The following is a 13,500-nucleotide window of genomic DNA, read 5'->3' on the forward strand; positions in this document are numbered from 1 at the left end:
CTCTCTAAGCACAATTCCAAAGACGAGGAATCCGGCACAGTTCTGGGGAGAGTTCAGCTTTGCAGCCTCAGTGTCTTTGGGTGTAGGTGCCTTGCACCGGGGTCGGAAGGAAGGAAGGAGGGGGTTTTCCTATTGCAAATCCTTGAAACCCACAATGGGAGGGGGGGGGTGTCATGAGCACTCTGGGATGCCCCCTCAAGCATCACATTTGTGCCCAGAATCCTAGGCAGGCAGCCCTGCAGCTGTTTCCCCGGGCATTCTGGGAACTCTGTAGCCCCCTTCACTTCCTCTGATACCCACTGATGGAGCTGCCTTTCACTATATATCACTAAATCCATCCACTCAGGCTGGCAGGGCCTCTGCAGGACCTCAGAAGCCCTTCACATCACTCACTCCCCAGGTCTGTGAACTGGAGGTTGGACAGGAGACCTTCTTCATGCCAAGCAGATGCTCTCTGCCCCTGAGCCACAGCCCCCCCTCTCCTCATCCCAGCTTTCCTTTCAGCCTGCAGACGGTGCTAGTCCTCAGTGCTCTCAGGCAGCCACCCAGCCCTGGGGCCCATCACAGCCAGTGTTGTCTGCTCACACCGGCAGCAGCTCTGCAGGGTCTCAGTCCGAGGTCTTTTGCATTACCCACTGCCTGGTCTGTTTAACTGGAGATGCCAGAGGTTGAACTGGGGACCTGCTGCATGCAGAGCAGATGCTCTACCACTGAGCCATGAGCCTCTGGGCCACGGAAACAGGAAGGGGCGCTTTGCCTTATGCTGAAGACCATTCATCTCTCAAGAGTGCCCATCTTTCTGACTGGCAGCCGCTCTCTTGCATCTACCTGACCTTTTAAACTGACAACTGGACTGGGGCTCTTTTGCAGGCTAATCAGATTCTCTGTTGCTGAGCCCCCTCCCCCCAAGTTGGGTTTTTCTTCCCAACCCCCAAATTGATTCCTATTTATAAGATTAACCAGGCCCCCTCATTCCTCAACCGAATGGGCCAGAGGGCAACAGGAGCTGATCTCCTGCCTCCTTCGCAGGGAAGTCTTTGTCTTGGGCTTCCTGGTCTCTCCACTGCAGTTCGAAGCCCCGTCTCCTTTCCTCCAAGGCAGGAAGTGGGGAAGGAAAATCACAGCTGATGTGGTGAACAGGATTGGCAAGGGCGGAAATTTTTGTATTTTAAAAATTCCTCTCCATGAGTGGGTGTTGAACATGCAGACTGGCCTACTTCACAGGGTTGTTCTGGTTGTTTTTTCCCCCAAGCCTCCCAGTGGGGCACTGATGCTTACAAGCACAGGCTGCATGGGGGTGGGGGGGGGGCTCTCCTCCTTACAGTGGAGTGGCAGTCCCTTCTGTCATCAGGTAATTGGCCTCAGGTAAATCTTTAAGGAAGCTAGGAAGGCCCATTCAGTGGCAGCTTTCCTTCTTAATTCTGGTTTGGGGGCAGCAAAGAGGGCTGCCTGGTCCTAATTTTGCAAACAAACAGGAAAGAAGGCTGAACAATCACAAGTGAAACAATTTGTGATGTTATAAATTCACAATGCGGTGCTGAACACTTCAGTGCTGAAATACATTATTTCACTTCAAATCAAAATTGAATCAATGTGCGTAAAATACGCAGAAATGGGATGATCCTTAAGTGTTTCTGCCAGTTCGCAGATATAGTTGAATTCAAGGATGTGATGCACCCATTGTCAAAACTGAAGACGTGATGACATGCACCCAAGGTTGATATTTTTGCATGTTCCAAGAGAATCTCTCTTCTTTTGGTCAATTGACATGGAACTTTGGTTGTCAGAGAGAGACCCGATTGGCAAATGCTCCTTCCCTGCCAACGAGGCCTCAGTGGGTGGGGCACAGGTGTGAGGGGAACGGCAGGGGCTTCCCTCAGATGGGCACCCCCCCCAGGAGCCTTCCAGCCCAACACACCCCTCCTCCCCCCTTCAGCAGGAAAGGGCCATAAGTAGCTGCAAGCAACCCCCAAACCAGGGAAGGGCCCAAGTAGCCCCCTCCCCTCCCCAAGCACCCCCCACACCCCAGGAAGGGCACTGACAGGTGACCGATGAAGCTTTTGAGGCAAATTAAAGCTTCTATTTAAACAAGGTGGGAAGAAACCAACAGAGAGGAGGGAAAACAACCGCTCGGGAGGAGCAGTTTTAGTAGACTGAGCAGGGAGACATTATTTCCATGGCAACCCTGGACAGGCCTCCTCCCCGGGCACTGCTTCGCTACCTGCAGCCCAGGCTCCCAGGAGGCAACGGGCTTCCCTGGCTTGGGGGGACAACATGCCTTGAACCAGCCTGCATGCAAGCCAACCAGGTAGGGTTGCCAACTCTGGGTTAGGGGATTCCTGGAGATTTCAGGGGTGCAGCTTGGGGTGGGGAGACCTCTGCAGTTTTGGGATGGATGAAGGCTCCCCCACTGAGATTTATTATATTTAAAAGTTTTTATTAGTTTCAAAGAGTTGGGAATGGGTAATAGAAAGGGATAAGAAATGGAGGATACAAATCGATCTTAATCTGCAGAGAGTACTTTCAAAAAATACAAGTCTGCATCTGCTATACTTTCTTAAAATACATAGATTGTCACATATTATAATCTCTTAACTTCACATCATCAACATTTTGAAATTTGTAATATAAATAAGAACATAAGAGGAGCCATGTTAGATCAGGCCAATGGCCCATCCAGTCCAACACTCTGTGTCACACAAGGGCAAAAAAAAAATTATACACACACACACACTGTGGCTAATAGCCACTGATGGACCTCTGCTCCATATTTTTATCTAAACCCCTCTGGAAGGTGTCTATGCTTGTGGCCGCCACCACCTCCTGTGGCAGTGAATTCCACATGTTAATCACCCTTTCTCCATCCCATGCATTATCTTGTAAACCTCTATCATGTCACCCCGCAGTCGATGTTTCTCCAAGCTAAAGAGTCCCAAGTGTTTCAACCCTTCTTCATAGGAAAAGTGTTCCAGCCCTTTAATCATTCTAAATCAAAATCTTTTTGTTAAAACATTTATTGAGTTTGACATTTCCAATAAAGGCAATCTTACAATATAAAAGTCAAAGTTTATTAAAAACAGTAATAAGACCAGCATACAAAATAATATAAGATAATACAATATCAGAACATGGCAATAGACAATTACAGCCATAATTAATAAAATTCCGGACCGAACTAATCCTTCACTAATGACTCAACTTACAGTACGATCTACGCTTTTTAATTACCAGATATTCATAGTTATCTGGTAACAACCATGTAGTTCAAGATTCAGCAATCCACCTCACCCCACTTCAACCAGTGAAAACAGAGTTGGATGAGATCCCCGCCCTAGAAGAGACTGTTAAAGCCATCAAGCAACTGAAAAGTGGCAAGGCAGCGGGAGTTGATGGAATTCCACCAGAGATCTGGAAGCATGGGGGCACAGTACTACATAGCACACTTCACAAAGTACTTGTCACCTGCTGGGAACAAGGCAAATTACCACAGGACTTTCGTGATGCAATCATCACCACCCTATACAAGAACAAAGGGGAAAAGTCAGACTGCTCCAACTACCGGGGGATAACCCTGCTCTCCATCGCAGGCAAAATCCTTGCCAGAATACTCCTGAACAGACTGGTGCCCACCATTGCAGAAGAACTCCTCCCAGAGAGCCAGTGCGGCTTCAGAGCTAACAGGAGCACCACCGACATGGTATTTGTTCTCAGGCAGCTCCAAGAGAAATGCAGGGAACAGAACAAGGGTCTATATGTGACTTTTGTCGACCTTACCAAAGCTTTTGATACCGTTAGCAGGAAAGGCCTGTGGCAAATCTTGGAACGTTTAGGATGTCCCCCAAGGTTCCTCAGCATGATCATCCAGCTACACGAAGACCAGCGAGGCCAAGTCAGACACTGCAACGACCTCTCAGAGCCCTTCCCAATAGGCACAGGTGTAAAGCAAGGCTGCGTTCTCGCGCCAACTCTCTTTACGATCTTCTTTAGCATGATGCTTCAAAGAGCCGCAGTAGATCTAGATGATGACGATGGTGTCTACATCCGCTATCGCACCGATGGCAGCCTGTTCAACCTGAGGCGACTAAAGGCCCACTCCAAGACAATGGAAAAACTCATCCGAGAGCTACTGTTTGCTGATGATGCTGCACTCGTCTCCCACTCGGTATCAGCTCTGCAGCATATGACGTCCTGCTTTGCAGAGGCTGCCAAGCTATTCGGCCTAGAAGTTAGTCTGAAGAAGACAGAAGTTCTCCACCAGCCTGCACCCCAGGAAGATTATCACCCTCCCTGCATCACTGTGGGTGAATCAGTTCTGAAGACAGTCCAGCAGTTCACCTACCTGGGGTGCATCATCTCCTCAGATGCCAAGATCGACAAGGAGATTGACAACAGGCTGGCAAATGCAAACCGTGCATTTGGCCGACTGCACAAAAGAGTCTTTGGCCGACTGCACAAAAGAGTTTTCCCTGCAGCCACTGTGGCCGGACCTGCCTGTCCCGCATTGGTCTTGTCAGCCACCAGCGAGCCTGCAGCAGACGTGGACTATTGCACCCTTCTTAAATCTTCGTTCGCGAAGCCAAGCCGAGAATTCATAGTTATTCATACAACATAAAATACAGGAAAAAGGAGATATAAGTTCACACCAGAGAATCTTAAAAGTCTTGAGTATCTAACCAAGCACAGAATTTCAACCGATATTTTTTTGCTTCTTCCTTAGATTTCCCAGCCAACAGTTGGGATAACTAGTCCAGCTCCGCTGTTTCCAGAATTTTTCCCACTAAGTCCATTCTTGTGGGAATCTCCTGAAGTTTCCATTTCTGTGCCAAATGAATCCTGGCTCTTGTATTAGAATGTGCCAACAAATGTCCCATCTCTTTGAAATAGTCCTCAGGAAATATGTTCAATAAAAAATAGTCCTGGTTTGAATTGAATCTTTGTCTTCATGATTTTCTATAATAGTTTATGAACCATTTTCCAATAATCCTTCACCATCTCACATGTCCACCACATACGATAGAAGGAACCCAACTGTTTAGCACATTATGCGTGTTGTAGATAGGCTGATAGACAGTGCTGGGGAGGAGCCAGTGGTCGTGATGCATGTTGGCACCAATGATGTGGGGAAATGCAGTTGTGAAGTCCTGGAGGAAAAATTTAGGCTGCTAGGCAGGAGACTTAAGGCCAGGACCTCCAAGGTAGCCTTCTCAGAAGTGCTACCTGTTCCACATGAAGGGCTGGAGAGACATGCACAAATTAGAAGTCTCGATGTGTGGATGAGACGATGGTGTAGGGAGGAAGGGTTTAAGTTTGTTAGGCAGTGGGATGCTTTCTGGAACAAGCGTGAGCTGTATAAAAGAGACGGTCTCCACTTGTCCCCAGATGGAACCAAGCTGATGGCACTTAAAATCAAAAAGGTGACAGAGCAGTTTTGAATGGGGGCCTGATTTGTTGAAGAAACCTATGCCAACTGAATCTCTTTCCACATTCTGAGCATTCAAAGACATTTTCCCCCTGTGTGGGTACTCTGATGCAGATGAAGGGACACACTTCGACTGAATCCCTTTCCACACTCTGAGAATGCAAAAGGTTTCTCCCCTGCGTGGGTTCTCTGGTGCTGGTGAAGAGTGCCACTCTGACTGAATCTCTTACCACACTCTGTGCATTCAAAAGGTTTCTCCCCTGTGTGGGTTCTCTGATGCAGTTGAAGAGATGCACTTCGACTGAATCTCTTCCCACACTCTGAGCATTCAAAAGGTTTCTCCGCTGTGTGGGTTCTCTGATGCAGTTTTAGAGTGCCACTCCAACTGAATCTCATTCCACACTCTGAGCATGCAAAAGGTTTCTCCCCTGTGTGGGTTCTCTGATGCAGTTGAAGAGATGCACTTCGACTGAATCTCTTTCCACACTCTGAGCATTCAAAATGTTTCTCCCCTTTGTGGGTTCTCTGATGCAGTTTTAGACTGCCACTCCAACTGAATCTCTTTCCACACTCTGAGCATGCAAAAGGTTTCTCCCCTGTGTGGGTTCTCTGGTGCTGCTGAAGAGATGCACTTCGACTGAATCTCTTTCCACACTCTGAGCATTCAAAAGGTTTCTCCCCTGTGTGGGTTCTCTCGTGCTGCTGAAGATGGCTACTCTGACTGAATCTCTTTCCACACTCTGAGCATTCAAAAGGTTTCTTGCCTGTGTGGGTTCTCTCGTGCTGCTGAAGATGGCTACTCTGACTGAATCTCTTTCCACACTCTGAGCATTCAAAAGGTTTCTCCCCTGTGTGGGTTCTCTGATGCAGCTTTAGAGTGCCACCTTCACTGTATCTCTTTCCACACTCTGAGCATTCAAAAGGTTTATCCCCTGTGTGGGTTCTCTGATGCTTTAGAAAAAGGCCACTGAGACCGAATCTCTTTCCACACTCTGAGCATTCAAAAGGTTTCTCCCCTATGTGGGTTCTCTGGTGCTTCTGAAGATGGCTACTCTGACTGAATCTCTTTCCACACTCTGAGCATTCAAAAGGTTTCTCCCCTGTGTGGGTTCTCCGGTGCTGGTGAAGGAGTGCCACTCTGACTAAATCTCTTTCCACACTCTGAGCATTCAAACGGTTTCTCCCCTATGTGGGTTCTCTGGTGCTGCTGAATATGGCTATTCTGACTGAATCTCTTTCCACACTCTGAGCATTCAAAAGGTTTCTCCCCTGTATGGATTTTCTGATGCCGATGAAGACACACACTGCGACTGAATCTCTTTCCACACTCAGAGCATTCTAAAGGTTTCTCCCCTGTGTGGGTTCTCCGGTGCTGGTGAAGAGTGCCACTCTGACTGAATCTCTTTCCACACTCAGAGCATTCAAAAGGTTTCTCCCCTGTGTGGGTTCTCTGATGCCGCTGAAGATCACCACTGTGACTCAATCTTTTTCCACACTCAGAGCATTCAAAAGGTTTCTCTCCTGAGTGGGTTCTCTGATGCAGCTGAAGAGACGCACTTCGACTGAATCTCTTTCCACATTCTGAGCATGCAATAGGTTTTTCCCATGTGTGGGTTCTCCGGTGCTGGTGAAGAGTGCCACTCTGACTGAATCTCTTTCCACACTCTGAGCATTCAAAAGGTTTCTCCCCTGTGTGGGTTCTCCGGTGCTGGTGAAGGAGTGCCACTCTGACTAAATCTCTTTCCACACTCTGAGCATTCAAACGGTTTCTCCCCTATGTGGGTTCTCTGGTGCTGCTGAATATGGCTATTCTGACTGAATCTCTTTCCACACTCTGAGCATTCAAAAGGTTTCTCCCCTGTATGGATTTTCTGATGCCGATGAAGAGACACACTGTGACTGAATCTCTTTCCACACTCAGAGCATTCTAAAGGTTTCTCCCCTGTGTGGGTTCTCCGGTGCTGGTGAAGAGTGCCACTCTGACTGAATCTCTTTCCACACTCAGAGCATTCAAAAGGTTTCTCCCCTGTGTGGGTTCTCTGATGCCGCTGAAGATCATCACTGTGAATCTCTTTCCACACTCAGAGCATTCAAAACGTTTCTCTCCTGTGTGGGTTCTTTGATGACATTGAAGAGTGCTATTATGATTGAATCTCTTCCCACACTCTGAACATTCAAAAGGTTCCTTGCCTCTGTGTCCTTTTTTTTTTTTTTTTTTTTTGGTCCAAAAACTTTTTTATTGAATTTAATAAACATACAAATAAAGCAATCAATGACTGTATCTGCAATCATTCTTTGTGTATAAGCATAGCATACCAGCAGAACACAAAATATATATATATATACAAAATACAAACAAAACAACACATACATACATTCACACACACATACAAAATTGGCAGCTGAATTAAAAAATAAATACTCTGTCCATATATTAATTACATCAAATTAATAATGTCATAATATCTACCAGGTATACATGTACGCATCTGATCTACAGGACCAAAAGAAAATTTAAGAAATGGAAGCCACTTGTACATCAGAGATTCGTTACTTTCTGAATTGTTTATATTGCATAAACTATCTGCTATCTTGTCCATCGCATAGACCTCCCAGATTTTAGCATACCAGGCTTTAACTGGAGGAATATTGGGAGATTTCCAAAATTGGGCTAACACCATTTTAGCAGCAGCTAGTAAAAGGGATATCAGGGATTTATTGAGAGAAGTAATAGAAATATCTTTCCAACAGTCAAGCAAAATGAGTTCCAATCTTAAGGGTAAACTATAGCCCGTGATATCCTTGATTTTTGCCACAATTACTGCCCAAAACGACTGCACCCTCGGGCAAGACCACCAGCAGTGTGTAAATGTGCCCACCTCTCCACAATTTTTCCAACATTTGGAGGATTGATTTATCGCCATATGGCTTAATCTCTGAGGTGTTAAATACCACCGAAACAAAATTTTTTGAGTTTGTAATTGTATATTCAATGATTTTGAAACATACGAAGGAGATGACCAGATTTGTTGCCAAACATCCTCCTGAAAATTAATTGAACTATTCCTTTGCCAAATTTCTTGATAGGATAACAAATCAACAGCATCAGTGTCTAGCAAACCCTTATAAATAAATGAAATCAGTCCCTTCCGCTTTAAAAAAGGAGAATATAGCAAGTGTTCAAAGAAAGTAAGAGGTCGATTGAAATTGTATTTCTTTAAGAGTGATGTCACCAAGTTGTTAGTTTGCAAGTATTCAAACCATGGGATTTTTGTCCCACCAGTTTTCTCTTCCAAAGATTTTTTGTCGAGCATTTTTCCATTGGACAAAATATCCACAAACCTAGAAAGGTTATATTTTTTCCAAATTGGAAAAGACTTGTAAAAAAAACCCGGTTGAAACCAAGAAACATCCACAAAATGAGATAGTGGAGATATTGGAGGGGCTAAAGAGAGGCGACGTTTGTCCCAAATCTGAAAAATAGCTTTAAGAAAAAGGTTGGAGGAGATAATAGGAGGTCTATTCTTCGGAAATTCCCATAATATAGAGTGAAACGATTTGTTATTTAGATAGGTATCTTCTAGGGCCTTCCAACCTGAATTTAAGTCAGCATCATGGTATCTAATAAGACCACCTAAAATGGCAGCTTCATAAAATTTATGGAGATCCGGAAGAGCCAGACCCCCTGAGGATTTAGAACGAATAAGAGTTGCATACCCTATTCTAGACAAGCCCTTGTTCCAAATATATCTTAAGAACGAACGACGCCAACCCACAAATAAATCCTCAGGAATAAGAATAGGAATGGCTCGAAATAAAAACAGAAATTTGGGGAAAATAAAAGATTTAATAATCTGAATTTTTTCATTCCAGGGAATGAGTGAAGAATTTTTATTCTTTTGCAGGGTAAGAATGTCCTTAATCAATAAATGATGATTAACTTTAAAAATATCTCCCAATTTCAAAGGTATATTGATCCCCAAATATGTCCAATATCTATCAATTTTTTTAAAGTGATAATTAGAGTAGATGGAGTCTTGGAGAGCATCCGAAATTGTGATGGGATAAAGAATGGTTTTGGATGGGTTTACTCGAAGGCCTGATATAGAAGAAAATACAGATAATAAATCAAAGACAGCCGGTAAAGAAGACTTAGGTTTTGTAACAAAAAGCACTAGGTCATCTGCAAACAAAGACACCTTAATTTGTTTCTTTCTAATAGGGATACCAGTGATAATATTGGTATCACGGATAGCATTAGCAAGAGGTTCTATTGCGATCGCAAAAAGCAGAGGAGACAATGGGCAACCTTGCCTCGTCCCTCTGAAAAGATTAAATTCTTCAGAATCCAAATTATTAATAGAAAGAATAGCAGAAGGCGATTTATATAAAGAATGGATTATCTTCAGAAAATTCGGGCCAAAGTTCATTTTCTGCAGTAAGGTTGTAAGATAAGGAACTTCCACGGAATCAAAGGCTTTTTCAAAATCAATAGACAAGATAAAAGAAGACTCAATATTAAATTTCCGGCAGTATTGAATAACATCAAGGACCATTCTAGTATTGTCCGTTAACTCACGGTGTGGGATAAAGCCCGATTGGTCAGGATGAATGCAGTTCCCTATAAAGGTATTAAGCCTAGCCACCAGAGCTGCTGTAAAAATCTTATAATCACAATTAAGGAGCGATATCGGCCTGTATGAACTAGGGTCTAGTAAGTCTTTGTCCTTCTTTGGAAGAAGTATGATTTTTGCCTGTGACCAAGTAACAGGGAAAGAACCAGACTGTACAAACTGATTACAGGCGTCTGCCAAGATGGGAGCCAACAAAATGTTAAAAAATTTATAAAATTCTGGTATAAAGCCATCTCGGCCTGGAGATTTATTGGATTTCATAGACTTGATAGTCTCCTGTATTTCAAGTGCAGTAAAAGGTTTGTCCAAAAAGGATTTAACCTCAGGAGAGACAGGCTTAATAACTGAGTGAGTGTCTAAGAAAGATGAAATAAGGTCTGCTGATGGATGCTGGGAGGAATATAGAGATGAATAGTACTTTTTAAACACTCCTACAATATCCTTAGTGGAATGTTTCAAGGTACCAGTTTTAGAACGAATGGAAGAAATAGCCATTGAGGATACTCTCTTTTTAACCTTCCATGATAGGAGTTTAAGAGATTGAGGAGTTCGAAACCAATATTTTTGTTTTATAAAAGCCATTTGTTTTTGAATCTTGGAGACGTCAAGAGATTCTAATTTTTTTCTTTCTATAAGAAGTTTTGAATAAGTTTTTTTGCTACCAAATTTTTTAAATTTCTCTTCCAATTTGGTAATGTTAGCAACCAAATCAGATCTAATTTTTTCTTTTTCTTTTTTATACGAAGAGGCAATAGCCATAAATCTGCCACGAATTACAGCTTTAAAAGAATCCCAAACTATATGCTGGGGTACTCCACACTCCATATTGAATTGAAAAAATTCTTTAATGTCTTTTTCAATGGAATCTGTAACCGATTTCATAGACAGAAGTTTACTATCCAATCTCCAATTAAAAGAAAAAGATCTGTCAGTAACGCCTGACATATACCCTTCCAACCATGCATGATCAGACCAAATCATTGGGCCAATTTCTACTTTAGAAAAAAGATTAGAAATAGAATCTGAAACTAAAAGAAAATCTATTCTGGAATAAGTTTGATGACGAGAAGAAAAAAAGGTATAATCTCTTTCATTTGGATGTCTGCTTCTCCAAATGTCTGACAGATTATAGGATTGAAAAACTTGAGCTAAATCATTTTGGCCATTCAAATCTTTTGATTGAGACCGTTTATTGGCAGATATAGGTAGCAGGCTTTTTTGAGATCTATCTAAAGAAGGATTAACAACATAGTTGAGATCTCCTCCCAAGATAATGGGCCCTGTATGAAAGGTTTGAAGTTGTGACAACGTATCTTTAATAAATGCAATTTGCCCATCATTTGGAGCATACACCGATGCCAGAGTATAAGGGCTACCATTAAAGACCCCATTGATAAAAATATACCGACCCCTAGGGTCAATTGAGGAATTTTCAAAAGTGAATTGGACTGATTTACCTATTAGGATGGCCACACCTCTTGCTTTGGAAGACCCATAAGCTTGAAATTGATGAGCAAAAAATTTGGACTGGAAGACCCTGGGCTGGTTACCCTTAAGGTGAGTTTCTTGCAAAAAAATTATATCTGGTTTCTGACGAGAGATGGCAGAGGCAACCCGTTTTTTCTTAATTAAATTATTTAGCCCGTTACAGTTTAGAGAAAGAAATTTCAAGTGGCACTCTGCCATAATTGAAAGAGGAAAAAACCAAGGTTATCAAAATTATTACAATTTATAGCATTTAACCCAGGTGCCACCAGGATAGCTCGAGATGAATCCTGTAGATCAAATTTCAAAGGTATGAGGACAGATTTCAAATCAAAGGCTTTAAAAAACTTCCAGCTAAAACCATAATAATTCAATACAGTTATGCTGCCCATAACAAAAACAAAAAACCATAACCAACACCAGTGGTCTAGCATTAACAGACACTAGCCACTAACTCACCCTCCAACTCTGTTAACCCAAACTTGGGAAAACAACAACTACTTACTTAAAAGGTTAAATTTGAAGCGGAAGTCTTCCTTGCTGAAGACACCACACAACTAGCAACAACTACCAAATGGAGCTATTTAAAAAAAACCGAAGTTCTCCATTCTCCCTCTCTGCCAAAAATGCTTATATTTAACAATATCAACCCAGCAAAATTAAAATTTATAAACAAAATAACAGAGCCGAATGTATAGAGAGTTTTATAATGAAAGGCCACACAAAGCTGATTGAATCAAGGCTAAAATGCCTAGAAAGCTACATATAATAAAATCTGTGCCTTTTATCAACTCAGATTAGTGAATTAAAGATAAGTACAGGCAAACTAATATACCATGTGTAACAGCATCGGATCTCGATCACAAAGTTATAGTGAGACTTAAGACACTATGATAAAAATACAATGAAACTTTAAACAGAATTGTGAACACTATTAAATACTGATCTCCCCAAACACTCCCCACCAACTATCCTTCAGCCTCTTATAAGCCTATGTAGGGAGATGTGATAGTAAGGGAAACAAATTTCCAAACCCTCATAATATCATACGGCACAAACTGACACACACATACATTCCCTACCAACCCTCTGTCTCACACACTCATTTCCATTCAAGAATTCACAAAGGAAGGGAAAAGGACCTGACACTTCATTAACTCACAGTAGAAAGAAATATATTGATATAAAGCCCTGATCATACTATTCAAGTTTCTCACTCAGATCTACCCCCCCTCTCACTCTCTCTCACTCACTCCCACACCCTCTCTCGTCACCCAGCCTCCCCATTCAAACACCTACTTCCACTTACTTTTTAAACCATATATTCCAAGTCACTCCACTCTTCCAATCATGCATACCCAATCAACCAAGAAGATTTCCTTTAATGAGTTGATTTAAATTAATAACTCCCTCACATTCATAACATTGCTTTCAAAAAAATATAAATAACAAGGGGGAAAAAAAAAGGGGGGGAACCCCCCAATTTCATATATAAACACTGCTTCATAAGCACCACGTAGGCAAAGCTTATAAGTCAGCAGTTCGGTAGGCAAAGCTTATATGTCAGGGGGAAAAGGACGCCAGGAATCCTCAACAAAAAAAAAAAAAAAAAAGGGGGGGGGAGATTTCTGCATAGCAACAGTTCCAGCATTTAGCTTCTAGAAGAAACAGGCCGATCAGGACGGTTCAAAGGCACACGACGCCATCTAGTATCTGAAGTTATTGAATGAACATGTGAGGCTGCTTCCAGAAGGCCGGTGGGAACAGGAAGATTCATATCGCGGAGCATGCATAGGCCTGAGTCGAGATCTGCAGCTACAAATGACTGATCCTGCACTGTAACTTGCAGCTTGTACGAAGCAACCCATCGATATCTGATGTTTTCCCTGTTCAGGATTTCTATAATTGGCTTCAAATTTTTCCGCCTTTGCAAGGTTTCAGAAGACAAATCCTGTAGAATTT

General features: G+C 42.8%; 1 pseudogene; it reads right to left on the bottom strand.

Annotated features, from left to right (window-relative positions):
* Nucleotides 1-5,593: 5,593 nt before the first annotated feature.
* LOC132574417 (zinc finger protein 658B-like) overlaps nucleotides 5,594-13,500 on the bottom strand; it is a 44,206-nt pseudogene continuing 36,299 nt past the window's right edge.

This window comes from Heteronotia binoei, chromosome 6, assembly GCF_032191835.1.
Source record: "Heteronotia binoei isolate CCM8104 ecotype False Entrance Well chromosome 6, APGP_CSIRO_Hbin_v1, whole genome shotgun sequence".
Lineage (NCBI taxonomy): Eukaryota > Metazoa > Chordata > Lepidosauria > Squamata > Gekkonidae > Heteronotia > Heteronotia binoei.